A 20,051-nucleotide genomic window follows, 5' to 3' on the forward strand; every position below is an offset into this window, starting at 1 on the left:
CTACCCAGTTCGGAACCGAACAGATCGACATCTCGGCCAGATGATCAACATTATTAACTCTCCAATGCGAGATAAATCAAAACCCAAGAATTCGTTTTGAATTGTTTCGATAACTCTTTGACGAGAGATAAGCCGAACCCAAAGAATTCTATTGAATTGTTTCGTAAGTTCCAGTTCGGACGGATATAAGCCGAACCCAAAGATTTAAATTTCGCCTTTTGCCTTCCAAACTGGAACAAAGAAGGTAAGCCAAAGTCATGTACTTCGCCCTTCGCTAAAGCGCATTGACGCACAGGTTAAATTACCCTCATAAAGGATTACTCAGTGTAAGCCGGGAGACATCCTGCCTCGTGTAAATTTCCAAATAGAGTGAAAACTTTATTTATTGCAAACATAAAATTGTCTAAACGCAACATCATCTTTAATATAAATATAAAAAGAAAACCGATGAATGGCTCAAATCGCCAGTCCCAAGCACATCAGTCATCCAGAGCAAGCCCTGCTGCGATCTTCCGAGTGTCTGCCTTAAGGCACTTCGGCATGGGCCATACTAGATGAAGCCATGTTCTCTCCCATTCATCAGGACGTCATTCCATTGCCCTGATCTTCTGTTCGCCCTCGTCAAGACGACCGATGGTTCTTTTCCTCTTCGCCCTTAAGGTGGCGATCTCGGCTTCCAGTACTGTTAAACGATCGTTAATTTCATTCTTCTTCATGTGATGATAGTAAAGAATGTGGCATTCCTCCCGGTGCACGGATTCAATATGCACACAAGATTGTCGATTAGAACTAAACTTAGAGGAGACTAACACATGTAAAGTTAGAAGGAGTTACCTGGCAAAAAAAGGCGTGAGCTGCAGCAGCCACTACGTTGTTGGCGCATCTGTTCATATAGAACGGCTTCACCTCGGAGGGCATGAATTCACCGCTCAGGGAGAAACTTGGCACGCTTGGTGTCGAGTTCACCAAATGATAGCATTCGTTACAATATTCGATCAAGCATGACGGCATATCTGTCACCCTATCCAGACCATTTTCAATCCAAAATCTTGGATGGGATTCGAGCAGCTTAAGTTTGAATAGCAATTCGTTCCGCGACTGTTCGGGGAGGGAACCGGAGAGAGTATTCTCTAACGAGTTGGCTTGATGGAGACTTCGTGTGTGGCTCGAGAGAGGGGCTCGATCGGGTGTTGGCTTGAGTGGCTCGAGCATGGTAGTTGGAGCGTGTGCGGAGTTAGATTGGCTCGAGTGTGACAACGGAGGCTTGGCTCGAACGAGTGCAGAGTGATGAACCTCTCAGGATGGGTCGAGTGTGATTCCACGCCGTCGGTTGAACCTTGCTCGAGTCGACGATGGTGGAGAACGCATGGTGGTGGTTGAACTCTGCAACACCTCTTCTTCATTATCCCAAACCTCTTCCTTAATTTCCTTGGAGGAGAACTTTTCATTGTACCTTGGAGCTTCTTGATTTGCCCACTCATCTCCTTCACCATAGTTGTTAACTCTTTCACTGAATCCCTTAGAATCTGAGTATTTTGGAGTTCATATAAACTGTCAAGCGTGTGAGGACTTGACTCTTGCGGTTGGTGAGGTTTAGGAAGCAGGGCTTGACGCTTAGGGAGGGTAACGACTGCACTCGAGTTGGAGAATGGTTGAGTGACACTTTGAGTTTTTTCTTTGGTTACCAAAACCTCTGTTTCTGCCTCATTCACATCCTCAAAGATGTCAAACCCAGATTTATGATCTTTCTCTTCAATCACGAAGGTCTGTCCATCAATAGTTGGTTTCTTCCTAGAATCCTTGATATCAAACTTCATCTTGAAGTTCTTACCCAGATTGAGATCATTCATCCCCTTTTTGACATCAATGATTGCTCCAGCTAAAGCTAAGAAAGGTCTTCCCAGGATTAGTGGATCTTTAGGCTCTTCATCCATTCCCAGCACCACGAAATCAGTAGGAATCTCAGCTTGTCCAATTTTGATGGGCAAGTTCTCTAGTAGACCATGAGGCAATCTAGTAGTCCTATCAGCCAATATTAAGCGGAGGTTGCATGACTTATATTCGTTGAATCCTAGCCTCTGAGCTACAGAGAGTGGCATGAGGCTTACTGAAGCACCAAGGTCACATAGGCACTTTCTGAAGGTCAATGGTCCTAGAGAACAAGGCAAGGTGAAAGAACCAGGGTCCTCTAGCTTCTTTGGGATAATCATCTTCTGAATAACAGCTTTGCATTCATGAATAGCCCCACCTACGTCATGCACTACCCTCTCATCTTCCAAAACCTTAGCTTGAGCTCCTTTAGCTATCTCCTCCTTCTCTTTGGTCCTTTCTATTGCCAAATCAGTTAAAAACTTTTGATATTGAGGCACAAGTGCAAATGCATCAAGCAAAGGCATCCTAAGTTCAATCTCCTTGACTTGGTTTTCGAACAGAGCTTTATAGTTCTCAGTAAGCTGCTTCTTAAACCTCACTGGAAATGGTAGAGGTGGCTTGTATGGTGGAGGAATGAATCTTGCAGGTTTATCCTTGGGAGCAGTGGGTTCTTTGGTAGCTTCAGGATCATATTGCTTGGCTGACTTAATTGGATCCTTGAGCACTTCGACAGGATCCTTTATCTGAACTTCATCTTGAAGAGAATCCTCCCCATCTAAACTCTCAGTGTCCTCAGTGAGCCGTACATCTACAACTTGGGTGGTGATGGCATGGATAGTAGCATAGTCCTTGGGGTTTTGAACTGCTTTTCCGGGTAGTGTGCCAGTTATTGGGGTAGAAGTAGAAACAGTCTTACCTTCCATATACTTCATCTTGGAGTTAAGAGCTTCAAACTTGACATTCAGATCATTGTAAGAACATTCCATCCGCTGACTGAGTTCAGCAAATTTTTTAGCGGTATCCAGAGAACCACTAGCTTGACCTTGAAGAAGTTGTTGCAGCATGTGCTTCATTTCTTGATCTGGAGCTTGAGTAGGTTGAACTTGTTGAGGTGAAAATCCTGGTGGTGGTCCGGAAGGAGCGTGATAACCTTGCTGGAACTGTTGCTTAGGTACGAATCCTTGATTGTAAGGAACAAAAGGTTTTTGCTGACCTTGTTGTTGTTGCTGAGGAGGGTACACCTGATCTTGTGGATTTGCAACATTGGTGCTCCTGTAAGACAAATTGGGGTTTGTCTTGTAGGGGTTATAACCCTTGTTGTATCCTCCTTGATTCTGGACGTAGTTGATTGCTTCAGACTGCTCACCCTTCCCATCCTGAACTTGAAAAGGGTCATCCTCAGATACGAAATGGACAGTCTGCTGTTGACTTAGCAAGAGCCGGTCAAGCTTGTCATTGACATTCTTAAGGTCCCTCTTGTACTTCTCCTCACACCCAGCGTCGCCGCGAACTGTGCGGTCATAGTCCTCATTGTAGTTACCGTCAGACTGAGCGAGATTCTCAACCAGTTGCCATTCTTCCTCAACGTCCTTGTTCAGGAAGTTACCGTTAGAAGCGGTGTCAAGCAGCATACGTATTTTGGGAAGGACACCACGGTAGAGAGTACTCAGTAATGACTCGTTGCTGAAACCATGGTGTGGGCACTGGCTGTGGTAACCCTTGAAACGCTCCCATGCTTCACAGAATGATTCTGAGCTTTTCTGAGTGAAGCTGGAAATCTCATTCCTGAGACGTGCTGTTCTGGAGTTGGAGAAAAACTTGGCCAAGAATGCTTTCTTGCAACCATCCCAGGTGGTGATTGATCCCTTTGGAAGGTTTTTCTCCCATTGATGAGCCTTGTCTCCCAGGGAGAAAGGGAAGAGGCGCAACTTTTAACCATCCTCACTCACGCCGTTGATCTTGGTGAGACCACAAAGATGGTCGAATTCGTCCAAGTGGTCGAGTGGATCCTCCATAGGCAACCCGTGAAACTTGTTTCCTTGGATCATGGTGATCAGACCACTTTTGATCTCGAAGTTGTTGTTTGGCACGGCGGCAGGAATGATTCCACTACGTTGAGTATGAGTGTTCGGTGCATCCCCAGCACCAATGTTTCGAGGTCCCTGATGTGGTTCATTCTGGTGTTCCATAGTGATGTGTGCGGGATGATCAGTGGGTTGACGAGCTTGTCGTGGGCGTTGCAACCGATTGATTTCGTCGATCACAGGAAGGAGATTCTGATGCCCTCTTGATCTGGTGTGCATGCAAGGTTGCAATTAACAGGTACCTGAGATGCAAAACAAACAAGCAGAAAACCAAAGCAAGTCAGTACTCAAAATGATTGTGTAACAGAACTGAATCTTGCAAAACATGAAATCTTAAATGTAGCAAAAAGAATCCCAAATGGCAACGGCGCCAAATTGATACTAGGATTTTTGTATCTCCTAGTAGGTCTCAATTAACCTTATGCGTTGTAATACTTAAGGTGTCAATCCAGTTGGGAAAGTTTACTATCACTCAAGATGCAATCAAGAAGTTACAAGTTAAGCCAATTCAAAGAGTGTTTTTATCTAACAGTCCTAGAATGATCAAAATGCGAAACAGAAATGAGTCACAGAACTAGAAACAAGAATGCATGACAAGAAGCGAAAGTGAATAAAAACGCAAACGATTCTAAGCATGAACAAACGAAACAGTTCCAGGAATGTAATAAAAATCAGAAAGAAAGAAGTTCTAAGGATGGGGTAATTGATGTCGGTGGAGTATCCTAGTCTAAGGAGTGTTTAACATACCACAAGCTAAGTATCCCTAAACAATGAACATCACAACTTAGCTAATCCAATCTCTTGGCAAAAGCTGCTCAGACTCAACCACTTCCATACCTAGCTCTCGCTAGAGAAACGTGGTCGAGCAGGCATGACAAACAAGTTCATTCACGTCAACAAACATCCTAGACAACTAATCTCTTAGGCTAGGAACGTAAGTCTCTGGCACTAGTTGGTCAGACATTTCATCAAACACCTTTTCGGTGCGGAAATGTCTCGAACCTAGTTCCAATTGATCAGAGAGAAACTAGTAATTCTAACTCTAGTCCAGAAGGGAATCATACAATCGAAGCTTAAACACTCTACATCCTAAGCTCCTCCACCTAATCTATCCCATCCTCAAGAACTAACACACTACTCAGATCCGAAAGTCATCATCAACAATACTAACTCAGAAAACATTGAAACAAGCATTCTTAGATAGGTAAAAATGAGAGGAACAACTTTGTAGAAGAAATCCAATGCAAAAACTCAATAAAATTAAAGCTATCTGGATTACAAGATCGGAATACGTTTTTGGTGGCTAGGTCAACCTTAGAAAACAAAACGAGATAAAAACTAAGATGTCCTCAGCCCAGACTTAACAAAATGTATTTATAGTAAAAACATGTAAATCCCTAAAACTTAAAACGACAAGGTGAAGCGTCGGTTTGGGAATCTCCTGAAGCGCGTAAGACGGAACGTCTTCCTGACATGTGCGGTCGAGTCGTGTGTCGTCTCTCCCTGGAGTGAGGTCGAGTGGAGTGAGTAGGAGTGGCTCCAGTGGTGTGAATGAAAATGGCTCGAGCATGGTCGGTGAAAGTGGCTCGAGCTGGGTGTATATGCATCCACTAAAATGATGATAACTCTTGAAACACCCCTCCGATTGGCTTGGAAAGATGACTCAATTCTCTACAACTTTGATGAAGACGTCAAAAGCTCAATCCCTAGACCGGTGGCTCGAGTGATGGCTTGATTGTGGAAGTGAGGAGGGCTCGACTGTAGAAGTGAGGAGGGCTCGACTGTGGAAGTGAGGAGCATGGCTCGATTGTAGAAGTGAGGAGCGCTCAATTGTGGAAGTGAGGAGCGTGGCTCGATTGTGGAAGTGAGGAGCGCTCGATTGTGGAAGTGAGGAGCGTTCGACTGTGGAAGTGAGGAGCGTGGCTCGATTGTGGAAGTGAGGAGCGCTCGATTGTGGAAGTGAGGAGCGTGGCTCGATTGTGGAAGTGAGGAGCGTGGCTCCATTGTGAAAGTGAGGAGCGTGGCTCGACCCTCTGCGCTTCCAACGTCTCCTAGACACCTGAAAAACTCCGAAATGCGCAATGTATGCAAGGATGATGCAGAAACTTCCTAAACATGCAAAATGTGCGAAAGAGGTTCTAAAATAATGCAAAACGACTAGTTTTCCTAGCTAAATGCAAGACAAATACAGGCTAAGGAGATGCAAAATATAGACATATCAACTCTCCCAAACTTATTCTTTGCTTGCCCTCAAGCAAACTATCAAGAACAAAGTATGGAAGAGAGGTGTGAAGATGGGGTCTCAGAACCTAAAACATGCTGAATAGAGTAGTTAGAATCAAGGTCCTTGTTTTTAGTTCTATGATGCATGGTGAAGGAACTTTATTTCAAATCTACACATGCAATCCTATCAATCATCCCCGTTAACATTCATTAACAGAGAACCGTGAATCAAGCTAAGCAATGTCATTAAACTCATTTGGCTAGGGTAAAGGTTAGAGAAATAGATGGTCTCCTCATCAAGCGGTTTTATCAATACAGAACAAGGTTCTCTCACGAAAAGGAGTTGAGCTTAAGAGAAGGCTAAAGGTTGAAACCAACTGATACATACAAGAGCAGCGCCCTGTCTACCCAAAGAACACTCCAAACCGAAGTTGGTCCTATCTCTACCCTTCATCAGAAACTTCATCTCAAACTTTTTACACTTAGTCTTAGGAGGAGTTCACTTCTTTTCATTCTAGCGGATTGGGAAATCTTTATTATCACTATGGTTCGTTTTCTTTTCTTCTAGGGACTCTAGACAACTTAAGCATTTTTTTTTCTTTGTCTAATCTTTTTATTTTATGCCCAGAACCAATAACTCTTTTTACTTTGCTCAACCCAAATCCTTTACTAGACTTGTAAACTATGTAAACACATCCCCCTCCTAAAGACTTTCTACCTCTTTACTTTTCTGCACAAATCCATACCCAATACCCAAAATCGAGTTCTCACCTAGTCCTACTAGTCCAGATAACGCGAACTAGAACTACACAGGATCCTACTCTTGTCGGTTAGAACCTAACACTTTCTAACAAGCTCAACTCGGAAAAGGCCTGACACTCAAGAATACAATTGGCTTGAAAGAACGGTTGGTTAAGGGTGCGGGGAACTGTTCCAAAGATGGGAATCAGCTACTTGGATTGACAAGGGTGGTAAAAATGTGAAAGACAATCCAAGTATGTGTATGGTATCCATGAGTTCAACTTCAATACATCACATGATAATTGCAAGTCAGGATTAGGTTCAGGTAGATAGGGAATGATATCAATTCAAAACATGCTTCAATCTTACATTTTCAAGTTCAATCAACAAGCATCAAAGAACTAATAACAAGGGCCTTGATCCTATCCTATTGAATCCAGTATGCTAACAAGGTTACAATCATCATCAACCCCTATGCTAAATGCAACAACCCTATATGAATAAACCTAGACTCCATCCAAATATGCAAGTGCAAACTACATGAACACTTTATTTTTGTGGAAATTTTCGATTTTTTTTTTTATTATTATGTAATAGATGGATGCAAACTCAAACATGATATGATGCAAAAATTAAAATAAGAATCACATAACACAACATCAGATACATCATCTCAAACCCTCCCCCAAACTTAAATTACACAGTCTCCTGTGTAAGAAAAATTTGCAGGAGGATTTAAGAATCACAACAGAAACAATGCAGGAATGAAATTGTATGTACAAAGGGAAAGTGGGAGTACCTCAGTAGTAGAAGAAGGAGTCCGTGCTCGCCCAACGAGGGGCGTGAAACTGACTCTGTCCTTCGCCTTGTTCGGGATCCGCGGGTGTGACTTCAGCTGGTTGGTCGACTTGTTGCTCACCCGCTGGCGTGTTCTGGTACATGTTCTGCTGCTCGTCACACTGCATGTCATCGACTCTGGACTCACCAAGGTCTGATACCAACACAACAACCTCGGTAGGCTGATAATCACCCTGATGTTCAACTCGCTGCTCAACCTCAATCTCAACCTCGTGCTCATCTTGAGCTGCAGAACGACGCGCTGATCGCCGACTAGAGGACGCTTTAGAACCTCGCGAACCGAGTCTCCTTCTCTCTCTGGACTCATGTGACGAGTGGCGTGAAGGAGCCGGTGAAGGCTGACGCTCCCCTGACACATATGAAGATTGACGTGCTGGGGAGGGAACCGGAGAGAGTATTCTCTAACGAGTTGGCTCGATGGAGACTTCGTGTGTGGCTCGAGAGAGGGGCTCGATCGGGTGTTGGCTTGAGTGACTCGAGCATGGTAGTTGGAGCGTGTGCGGAGTGAGATTGGCTCGAGTGTGACAACGGAGGCTTGGCTCGAACGAGTGCAGAGTGATGAACCTCTCAGGATGGGTCGAGTGTGATTCCACACCGTCGGTTGAACCTTGATCGAGTCGACGATGGTGGAGAACGCACGGTGGTGGTTGAACTCTGCAACACCTCTTCTTCATTATCCCAAACCTCTTCCTTAATTTCCTTGTAGGAGAACTTTTCATTGTACCTTGGAGCTTCTTGATTTGTCCACTCATCTCCTTCACCATAGTTGTTAACTCTTTCACTGAATCCCTTAGAAACTGAGTATTCTGGAGTTCATATAAACTGTCAAGCGTGGGAGGACTTGACTCTTGCGGTTGGTGAGGTTTAGGAAGCAGGGCTTGACGCTTAGGGAGGGTAACGACTGCACTCGAGTTGGAGAATGGTTGAGTGACACTTTGAGTTTTCTCTTTGGTTTCCAAAACCTCTGTTTCTGCCTCATTCACATCCTCAAAGATGTCAAACCCAGATTTATGATCTTCCTCTTCAATCACGAAGGTCTGTCCATCAATAGTTGGTTTCTTCCTAGAATCCTTGATATCAAACTTCATCTTGAAGTTCTTACCCAGATTGAGATCAATCATCCCCTTTTTGACATCAATGATTGCTCCAGCTGTAGCTAAGAAAGATCTTCCCAGGATTAGTGGATCTTTAGGCTCTTCATCCATTCCCAGCACCACGAAATCAGTAGGAATCTCAGCTTGTCCAATTTTGATGGGCAAGTTCTCTAGTAGACCATGAGGCAATCTAGTAGTCCTATCAGCCAATATTAAGCGGAGGTTGCATGACTTATATTCGTTGAATCCTAGCCTCTGAGCTACAGAGAGTGGCATGAGGCTTACTGAAGCACCAAGGTCACATAGGCACTTTTTGAAGGTCAATGGTCCTAGAGAACAAGGCAAGGTGAAAGAACCAGGGTCCTCTAGCTTCTTTGGGATAATCATCTTCTGAATAACAGCTTTGCATTCATGAATAGCCCCACCTACGTCATGCACTACCCTCTCATCTTCCAAAACCTTAGCTTGAGCTCCTTTAGCTATCTCCTCCTTCTCTTTGGTCCTTTCTATTGCCAAATCAGATAAAAACTTTTGATATTGAGGCACAAGTGCAAATGCATCAAGCAAAGGCATCCTAAGTTCAATCTCCTTGACTTGGTTTTCGAACAGAGCTTTATAGTTCTCAGTAAGCTGCTTCTTAAACCTCACTGGAAATGGTAGAGGTGGCTTGTATGGTGGAGGAATGAATCTTGCAGGTTTATCCTTGGGAGTAGTGGGTTCTTTGGTAGCTTCAGGATCATATTGCTTGGCTGACTTAATTGGATCCTTGAGCACTTCGACAGGATCCTTTATCTGAACTTCATCTTGAAGAGAATCCTCCCCATCTAAACTCTCAGTGTCCTCAGTGAGCCGTACATCTACAACTTGGGTGGTGATGGCATGGATAGTAGCATAGTCCTTGGGGTTTTGAACTGCTTTTCCGGGTAGTTGGCCAGTTGTTGGGGTAGAAGTAGAAACAGTATTACCTTCCATATACTTCATCTTGGAGTTAAGAGCTTCAAACTTGACATTCAGATCATTGTAAAAACATTCCATCCGCTGACTGAGTTCAGCAAATTTTTTAGCGGTATCCAAAGAACCACTAGCTTGACCTTGAAGAAGTTGTTGCAGCATGTGCTTCATTTCTTGATCTGGAGCTTGAGTAGGTTGAACTTGTTGAGGTGAAAATCCTGGTGGTGGTCTGGAAGGAGCGTGATAACCTTGCTGGAACTGTTGCTTAGGCATGAATCCTTGATTGCAAGGAACAAAAGGTTTTTGCTGACCTTGTTGTTGCTGCTGAGGAGGGTACACCTGATCTTGTGGATTTGCAACATTGGTGCTCCTGTAAGACAAATTGGGGTTTGTCTTGTAGGGGTTATAACCCTTGTTGTATCCTCCTTGATTCTGGACGTAGTTGATTGCTTCAGACTGCTCACCCTTCCCATCCTGAACTTGAAAAGAGTCATCCTCACATACGAAATGGACAGTCTGCTGCTGACTTAGCAAGAGGCGGTCAAGCTTGTCATTGACATTCTTAAGGTCCCTCTTGTACTTCTCCTCAGACCCAGCGTCGCCGCGAACTGTGCGGTCATAGTCCTCATTGTAGTTACCGTCAGACTGAGCGAGATTCTCAACCAGTTGCCATCCTTCCTCAACGTCCTTGTTCAGGAAGTTACCGTTAGAAGCGGTGTCAAGCAGCATACGTATTTTGGGAAGGACACCACGGTAGAGAGTACTCAGTAATGACTCGTTGCTGAAACCATGGTGTGGGCACTAGCTGTGGTAACCCTTGAAACGCTCCCATGCTTCACAGAATGATTCTGAGCTTTTCTGAGTGAAGCTGGAAATCTCATTCCTAAGACGTGCTGTTCTGGAGTTGGAGTAAAACTTGGCCAAGAATGCTTTCTTGCAACCATCCCAAGTGGTGATTGATCCCTTTGGAAGGTTTTTCTCCCATTGATGAGCCTTGTCTCCCAGGGAGAAAGGGAAGAGGCGCAACTTGTAACCATCCTCACTCACGCCGTTGATCTTGGTGAGACCACAAAGACGGTCGAACTCGTCCAAGTGGTCGAGTGGATCCTCCATAGGCAACCCGTGAAACCTGTTTCCTTGGATCATGGTGATCAGACCACTTTTGATCTTGAAGTTGTTGTTTGGCACGGCGGGAGGAACGATTCGAGCACATTGAGTATGAGTGTTCGGTGCATCCCCAACACCAATGTTTCGCAGTCCCTGATGTGGTTCATTCTGGTGTTCCATAGTGACGTGTGCGGGATGATCAGTGGGTTAACGAGCTTGTCGTGGGCTTTGTAACCGATTGATTTCGTCGATCACAGGAAGGAGATTCTGATGCCCTCTTGATCTGGTGTGCATGCAAGGTTGCAATCAACAGGTACCTGAGATGCAAAACAAACAAGCAGAAAACCAAAGTAAGTCAGTACTCAAAATGATTGTGTAACAGAACTTAATCTTGCAAAACATGAAATCTTAAATGTAGCAAAAAGAATCCCAAATGGCAACGGCGCCAAATTGATACTAGGATTTTTGTATCTCCTAGTAGGTCTCAATTAACCTTATGCGTTGTAATACTTAAGGTGTCAATCCAGTTGGGAAAGTTTACTATCACTCAAGATGCAATCAAGAAGTCACAAGTTAAGCCAATTCAAAGAGTGTTTTTATCTAACAGTCTTAGAATGATCAAAATGCGAAACAGAAATGAGTCACAGAACTAGAAACAAGAATGCATGACAAGAAGCGAAAGTGAATAAAAACGCAAACGATTCTAAGCATGAACAAACGAAACAGTTCCAGGAATGTAATAAAAATCAGAAAGAAAGAAGTTCTAAGGATGGGGTAATTGATGTCGGTGGAGTATCCTAGTCTAAGGAGTGTTTAACATACCACAAGCTAAGTATCCCTAAACAATGAACATCACAACTTAGCTAATCCAATCTCTTGGCAAAAGCTGCTCAGACTCAACCACTTCCATACCTAGCTCTCGCTAGAGAAACGTGGTCGAGCAGGCATGACAAACAAGTTCATTCACGTCAACAAACATCCTAGACAACTAATCTCTTAGGCTAGGAACGTAAGTCTCTGGCACTAGTTGGTCAGACATTTCATCAAACACCTTTTCGGTGCGGAAATGTCTCGAACCTAGTTCCAATTGATCAGAGAGAAACTAGTAATTCTAACTCTAGTCCAGAAGTGAATCATACAATCGAAGCTTAAACATTCTACATCCTAAGATCCTCCACCTAATCTATCCCATCCTCAAGAACTAACACACTACTCAGATCCGAAAGTCATCATCAACAATACTAACTCAGAAAACATTGAAACAAGCATTCTTAGATAGGTAAAAATGAGAGGAACAACTTTGTAGAAGAAATCCAATGCAAAAACTCAATAAAATTAAAGCTATCTGGATTACAAGATCGGAATACGTTTTTGGTGGCTAGGTCAACCTTAGAAAACAAAACGAGATAAAAACTAAGATGTCCTCAGCCCAGACTTAACAAGATGTATTTATAGTAAAAACATGTAAATCCCTAAAACTTAAAACGACAAGGTGAAGCGTCGGTTTGGGAATCTCCTGAAGCGCGTAAGACGGAACGTCTTCCTGACATGTGCGGTCGAGTCGTGTGTCGTCTCTCCCTAGAGTGAGGTCGAGTGGAGTGAGTAGGAGTGGCTCCAGTGGTGTAATTGAAAATGGCTCGAGCATGGTCGGTGAAAGTGGCTCGAGCTGGGTGTATATGCATCCACTAAAACGATGATAACTCTTGAACCACCCATCCGATTGGCTTGAAATAAACGGTATTGAAAGATGACTCAATTCTCTACAACTTTGTTGAAGACGTCAAAAGCTTAATCCCTAGACCGGTGGCTCGGGTGATGGCTCGATTGTGGAAGTGAGGAGGGCTCGACTGTAGAAGTGAGGAGGGCTCGACTGTGGAAGTGAGGAGCGTGGCTCGATTGTAGAAGTGAGGAGGGCTCGATTGTGGAAGTGAGGAGTGTGGCTCGATTGTGGAAGTGATGAGCGCTCGATTGTGGAAGTGAGGAGCGTTCGACTGTGGAAGTGAGGAGCGTGGCTCGATTGTGGAAGTGAGGAGCGCTCGATTGTGGAAGTGAGGAGCGTGGCTCGATTGTGGAAGTGAGGAGCATGGCTCGATTGTGGAAGTGAGGAGCGTGGCTCGATTGTGGAAGTGAGGAGCGTGGCTCGACCCTCTGCGCTTCCAACGTCTCCTAGGCACCTGAAAAACTCCGAAATGCGCAATGTATGCAAGGATGATGCAGAAACTTCCTAAACATGCAAAATGTGCGAAAGAGGTTCTAAAATAATGCAAAACGACTAGTTGTCCTACCTAAATGCAAGACAAATACAGGCTAAGGAGATGCAAAATATAGACATATCAGTGTCAAACGGAGTCCGGAGCCGTGGTCCCGGGGTGGAGAAGTCCGAAACCGAGCTGGTCTGGAGACATGGTGAGGTCGTCTTCTCCTAGTTCCAGGATGTCTAGCGCGTCCACCTCGCCCCATGCTGCCTCTCTCTTCTCGTTGATCTCACTAATCAGGTTGTCTGGAATAGACGCTCCATTCTTCAAGAGGTACCCTATAGCCTGTTCAATCTCATATGCCTGATTGAGGACGTCTTCTTTCGGACGGGCTACTTTCTCCTGCTCGACCAGATAAGCCCTTACCTTGTCAAGACGACGTTGCGCCTTCTTCGTGGTACCCTCGACTTTGGCCTGACGGTCTAGGCGTAACCGTTTCATCTTTGATTCAAACCTCGTTCCCAGATCATCGAGCTCTTTTCTCAGCTCGGACTTCTCCTCCTCCATAACTTTTTCCCGCGGCTCCAGCTCGGCAATTTTTGCTTCCAGCTGCTTGCTGCTTTTTTCCTTATTCGTAAGAAAGCCCTTCAATTCCTTGATTCTGCCATCTTTTGACTTGTCCGCTTCCCGTAGATTGTCTATGCACTCCTTCATTTTGTCGAATTCAAACTCCAAAGACGCCATCGATTTAACTTGCCTATCGTACATAAGGGTGAGCGCACTAGCGTAGGCGGCTGTCTGCATGTTAAAATGAAGTAAGGCGGAGAGAAGTAGAAAAAAAATATATATATATATATAAGGTTTAGAGTTAGGATAAAGAGCCATGTGACTTGAACCTGAAGGGCGGACTGGGCAACCTTGAGATATAGATCTTTAAATTCCAGTTTGTCGACCAGCGGCAACATGACAGAGGATACCTTCAGATGCCTGCACAATTCCCCGGCAGCTGCCTGATTACAAACGAGAGGAATATCCCTGAAATAATCGAAGGCAAATTGGTCAGAGCGATCATTTTCTCGCTCGACTCGAAGCGGTCACAGGATTCGAGTCCAGCTTCTTCCGCAGAACGCTTCCGTCCCGTCTCTTGGTTGGAACTTTTTCCCTTGCCCTTGTCCTTATTGTCCTTTTTGCACTTCTTCCTTTTGGAACCGCTGTTCGGTTCGGGGGCGAGTTGCGCTGAAGTGACAGATTCGACCGGTGGAGGCGGGAGTGAGTCGTTGGGAACTATATTTTCATGCTCGAGATCAGGGGCAATCAGGCTGTCATCAAGGTTCCCAATGTTGATGAATTTGTTCCTCGCCTGCTCAGACTCAAGATCAATGACCGGCTCGTTGTTCGGAGTTACAGATCAGAGCATACCGGCTTCGACATTTGTGGTTGCTGGGACTTCGGAGGATTGACCCACTGAACTTACGAAACTTGAGAACTTGGTCTTCGCCCAGACCATGGCTTCTTCATCACGACGTCGGGTAATATGATCCCGGCTACGATCAACTCCTGCGAAGAGGGTGTCCCTGACTTGTTGAAATTCGGGAGCTGATGTCCGAGCTGAAGTAGGGCGAGCTACAAAAACATTGAAAATTATGATCAGGTCAGAATACGAGTGTCCGATTCAACAAAACAAGGAATGAGATGATTCCGGGCGAGCTGTTCCACACTCTTTGCCGACCGCATCTCGGATTTTCAAAAGAACGATCATTAACTCGGACAAGGAAGTAGCGAGCTCTCAACTTCTTGAAATTGCTAACTTTTTCCCCGGGAAGGAAATTATGAGCCGGTTTCGTATTGACCATCCATGACGAGCTTCCTTGGGAATTTTTAAAATTTGTTAACTGCTCAAAGCATTCGATTCCGGGGTAAACTTTGGCTTCAACCGCAATAGTAAGAGCGGCAACAAAGTTGCAAATACTTCCCAGGGAGAGCTGACATATCGGGATCTGGCGGCGATGAGCATATCGGGTGAGCAGGCTAGGAAGAAGAAACCACAACCGACATTTGGAAAATAAACCCTCATATAAACAGATAAACCCTAGAGGCGGGTTCCATGGACGCTGGTGCTCTCCGGGAATAATGATGTGGACACCGCAATCTTGTAAACCACACGAGTTCAGCATTGTGCAAACGGTTTTGATATTGCTGGTCGTCTTCTCGCCTCCAATCCAACCTTGGTGATCTAAAAGCGGAAGGATGTCCTCAATCGTGACCCCGTCCGGAGCGAGTCAAGTTGTTTCTTCATTCAAATTGTCCGGTGGAAGATCGGAGACCGATGCAGCGTTGCCGTGAGTCCCGCGGTTCTCCTCATCGATTAAAGAAGGAACCCTCAGGGTTGGAATTTCATCTTACTTGGGTCTTGAAGAACATTTGGCGTTCTCTTCGGGTCATTTCGCCTCGATCCGATCTGATGGTCTTGGGAAGTTTTTTATTGGAATTTTTGCGGATCAGCGGATCGCTTTCCGTGGCAGACGAGGGGACCATGGCCGAGGTGGAGGATAGCGCAGATCGCCGAAGAGTGTGGAAGAGAGTTCGCAGATATAATAACAAATTAAATAAGAAAGAGGAGAGAGAACAGAGCAAATACCTTCGACGGTTTGGCGAAAAGTGAAAATGAAGAGTGGGGTCGAGTATTTATAGAAGCAAGTGGGCGGCAACCCTACAAGGAGTCATAATGACCTACTCAACCTACGCGACGTTTCGGCTTCCGAGCTGACGGAAGCGACACATCGGACACGTGTCATCCTACTAATGGGTGGCAAAGCAGCACGACGATCTAGGTAATTAGATTCGGTTTTCTTTACGGATTAAATAAGATATTCTTTCCTATAGTCCAAACATTCGAATTAACTTCTGAATATACCGAACTGGGGGCGGGGACTAATTGTTGGTGCGGGAATTGGCACCCCCAACATACGGATCTAAACCCGATTAAGGAAACCGGTTATCTAAACTGGGAGCTCGACCCTGAGGCGGATTTCATCTTCGAAAGCCCAGTAGCACCGAGAAGTCCTGTTCTGAGGTGACGAACCGACGTCTCAGCTCGCCCAGCGGCTGACCTAATAAGAAACAAGAAACTTTCCTAATCAGTTCGGCCATGATATGGAAAGCAGATATATTATATAAATCCAAGAAAACCTATAAATAGAGGGCAATCCCTTCATTGTAATATCATCCAGCAATTAATACAAAAACCCTAGTTTTTCTTTGTTCATGAGCAAAACCTAACTTGTTTTCCAAGAGATTTCAATACCCCTTTTGCTTATTCACTTTGATTCGATTTCTTAGAGAGATAGTGTTATTGAATTTGTTTCCCCCTTCAAACTTTCAGTTTCCCCTTTTGTTTCTCGCCTCCAATCCGACCTTGGTGATCTAATGGTTCTAAACCACACGATTTCAGCATTGTGCAAACTGAAAGTTTCCCCCTTCAAACAAATTCATTGTGTGAAACTCAGTTTTTACACTTTCTTTTTTTATTCTTTTGTTTTGGCAAGGTCTCAAACACCTTTGGTTTTATCTCATGTTATTCCTAAACTTTCAGTTTTCAAATGAGTGAATATATTTTAGTATAATACTTTTTTGTGTTTAATTGGATTTGAGTTATTTATGTTCCATACTATTTTTCCTATACTATTTCTTTATAAATACTATTCATCACTTCAAGTTTTCAACCTCCGATTTTAAAAATTCAAGTTATGTAGAATACATAAAAAAATTCTATTTTTTTAAGATTTATTTCAAAGTTTTAGTTAGTTTTGTTGAAAACCTATATCACATTAAAATGTAATGGGGTAAGAATTATTTATCCAAATAAATAAATAAAAATTGACTTTGTATTCCAACACCGTTGTTGGCTGCACGTGTCATTCACGTTACCTATTTCTTGTCTTTTTACATTAACTAATAGTTATTCACTTAATTTTTTAATTAGTGTGCTATACTCTTCGTTTGTTTTTTTGTTTTGGTCATCCGGCAAATTCACTCTTTTAGAAATAATATTTTGATGGAAGAAAAAAGTAGTCCTTGGATTTCGGTTTCTTTTAGTTAAGCTCAGTTCGGTTTTCGATCTTTTGGAGTTTTAATTTTTCTTTTTCAAAATTAACCAAAATAAATTTCGGTTCGGTTTGGTTAATTTGGTTTTTATGTCTGAAATTTATCCAATTTCTTTAAAAACTATAATCCAATAACACTCGCTAAAATAGTAAAACCCAAACCAATCTAGAAACCTAACCACGTTTCGTATGGTTTGAAGCCAAGTAATGACTTCAGCCTCTACCACTTTTGTGAGTCCGTTTGAATAACAAGGTTCGATGCTGACTGGTGCTAGGCTGCTAGCAACGACCATTGAAACAAGGAGAGCTCTTCCATAAATTCTTACATAACCCTATAGGTTTCAGACAGAAAAATTGCCATGAGTTGAGAATAAAAAATTTAAACTGAAAATTGCAAGGCTTTACCCCGAAGGGAGCCCTTCCAGAAATTCTCAAAGGCTTACACCTAAGAGGGGGTTTGGAAATAGTTTTCAACCAGCAATAGACGCGCCTCGGTTAGAACCTCATTAGCTGCGTCATTGCCCAAAGATAAGTTTCTTTCACTAAATGGCTCTGTATTTTATACCAAAACAAAACTGACCAACTTCATATACACTTCCGATGTGGGACTCTGTCCAAAATAACAAATAGTATAGATTTCCAAAACTTAACATTACTAATAATGGAAAATATAAATTGAAGAATGTTTGTCAAAAAAAGAAAGAAGAACAAAGTATGATTATGACTAAGATTGGTGGAGGCCGCGCGAACGCATGCCTCCTCTGCAACAAATAATGATGCAGGCTCTCCCACTTGGGGAGACCTTAAGCTAAGCACCCCTCCTTTATGTGCAATGGAGGTCACTAGCTTAGGCCACTCGTCTTCTTGATCACGAGTCGACCCCGTCCAGGTAAGTACTTTTCTCAGTCGCTCCCCATCTTGTCTTATACCCTGCTTCTTCAATCATTCTTTCAGTTCTAACCGATGTGGGACTGATACGTTTTCAAAATACACGAGTTTTTATGTTATACATATGGATGGGCCATACGTTCTCTAAGCCCATTAAAGTGCATCAAAAATACTATCAAACAAACGTTCCTTTGTATTGGGGATGATATCTGCAAGTTTGTTAAGTGTTTGAGCAAGAAAAAAGGGATCAAAAAAAGAACACCATTTACATCACAAATACTTGTTTCTGAAATCAAAGTTCCAACTTCCAACAGATGCGACAGAGAAAAAGAGAATTAGATGTCTGAATAGGTACTGTAAGAGTTAATTATGTGACTTCTTCTTTGACAAGAACATAAAAAACCGGGGGAAAGAGAGCTTCTTTTTTTCTTTCCAGACTTAGTCTGTGGTTATTCCATTTTGTTAGATGTTTAAAAACATATTTGTTTCAGTTTATATGATTTTCTCAATTTACTATGCACAATTTATAATTATTTGAAATTATTTATCTTTTAGTCCTTGCCTATACACAATATTTGAAAGAAGACACTTGTGTTTTTATCAAACGCACTTCTATTACTCTAAGATGTGCAAAGTATTTCACCAGTATACTTAAGCCCGCACCCAAAAAAAAACAAAACTGACTATAACAAATATGCGATCGCCGACCAAAAAAATGAGTATGAGAAATACTAGTAAGAACGTTTATTTTTAATTTCATGAAAATATATATATACCTAGGACTTACAAAAAAATAAAACGAAGGGAAGTATCTTAAGGAGGAGGAAAACTTGAAGTGTGAGTAGCTGAGGAGTTTCAGCGAAGCGGTTACTGAATCTTGCAGTGATCTCTGGTACTCGTCTCTGCGTACGTGGATTCCTCAGGATGTCACGGGCTACGTTATTTATTTTCTTTCAAACCTCTTCAAATGCTATATTTGTATTATCTTTATCCAACTTATCCACTAAGCAGCCCTTTCACTACAACGAACAACCATATACATCAGTTATATATAAGTGTTATTATTTTACTGAGATAATAAGCTAAGGTTTAGCTCACGTATGTAATTTCTCAACGTAAGTATTAAGTTTTCGATAATAGTAAGAGAAAGGTTTTATGTGACCAGAGTAAAAACCTTATATCTAATAACTTAGATTCTTTTTTTTTTTTAATGTTCATTATAAACTAGATGCCGACCTAGAAAAATAACTTGTTATGATAAAATAATTTAACTTACTATCAATACTTGTTTTGATCCATTTTACTTGATGGACAAAGAAACTTATATTATCATGTTCTTAAATTATGATGTTTTCAATTGTTGTTTAGTGAAAAGATTCTTTGTATTATCTTCTACTGTCACTGTGTATACATAAAAATAATTAACTATCACATCGTACAGAGAAAAAGATTCATCCTCATAAAACAAAAACAAAAACAAAAATAGAAAAAATCAAACGTAGTATTTGTTTATCTAATGGAAGCATTAATAATTTCTACAAGAAAAACCAAAAAAAAAGAAGAAGAAGAAGAAGAAGAAAAGAGTTTTAACTTTGCTAGATTTTTTCTTGCTGACAAGAGAACTCAACCATACAACATTTTCAGTGGATCCCAATTATCTCAAGAGGAAAAAAATGATGAACTAAGGTCTTTGTTTTTCTGTGGTCACTAAAGTGTAGTGTGGGGTTAGCCAAAGGGCAAGTAAAATAAAAACGCTAATACAGTCCAAATACACAAATACCAATGAACTTGCACATTATTTTCTCCTTTCTTGTTCCGTACATATTTTCTTATCAACAAAGAAATATAAAATCATCCTGAATATATAATTTAGGTGAACAATAACCACATGAAGAGTTCAGCGCCGAAAACTTTGTGCGTATAAAATATCTACAG

The 20,051-nt window shown here is 42.6% G+C and overlaps 3 non-coding genes and 1 pseudogene across 3 annotated transcripts; 2 read left to right on the forward strand and 2 right to left on the reverse strand.

The window, feature by feature from the left end:
• The first annotated feature begins 3,558 nt into the window (after positions 1–3,558).
• LOC147943714 (small nucleolar RNA R71) lies at positions 3,559–3,665 on the forward strand. Its single transcript, XR_015558617.1, has one exon. It is a non-coding gene; the product is annotated as a small nucleolar RNA R71 (small nucleolar RNA).
• Positions 3,666–10,607: 6,942 nt separating this feature from the next.
• LOC147943715 (small nucleolar RNA R71) lies at positions 10,608–10,714 on the forward strand. The gene has a single exon (XR_015558678.1). It is a non-coding gene; the product is annotated as a small nucleolar RNA R71 (small nucleolar RNA).
• Positions 10,715–17,625: 6,911 nt separating this feature from the next.
• On the reverse strand, positions 17,626–17,758 carry LOC147943716 (U4 spliceosomal RNA; annotated as a pseudogene).
• Positions 17,759–17,961: 203 nt separating this feature from the next.
• On the reverse strand, positions 17,962–18,125 carry LOC147943717 (U1 spliceosomal RNA). Its single transcript, XR_015558687.1, has one exon. It is a non-coding gene; the product is annotated as a U1 spliceosomal RNA (small nuclear RNA).
• Positions 18,126–20,051: the final 1,926 nt, after the last annotated feature.

The sequence above is a fragment of the Camelina sativa genome, chromosome 5 (genome assembly GCF_030686135.1).
Source record: "Camelina sativa cultivar CO46 ecotype springtype chromosome 5, ASM3068613v1".
NCBI classification, from domain to species: domain Eukaryota; kingdom Viridiplantae; phylum Streptophyta; class Magnoliopsida; order Brassicales; family Brassicaceae; genus Camelina; species Camelina sativa.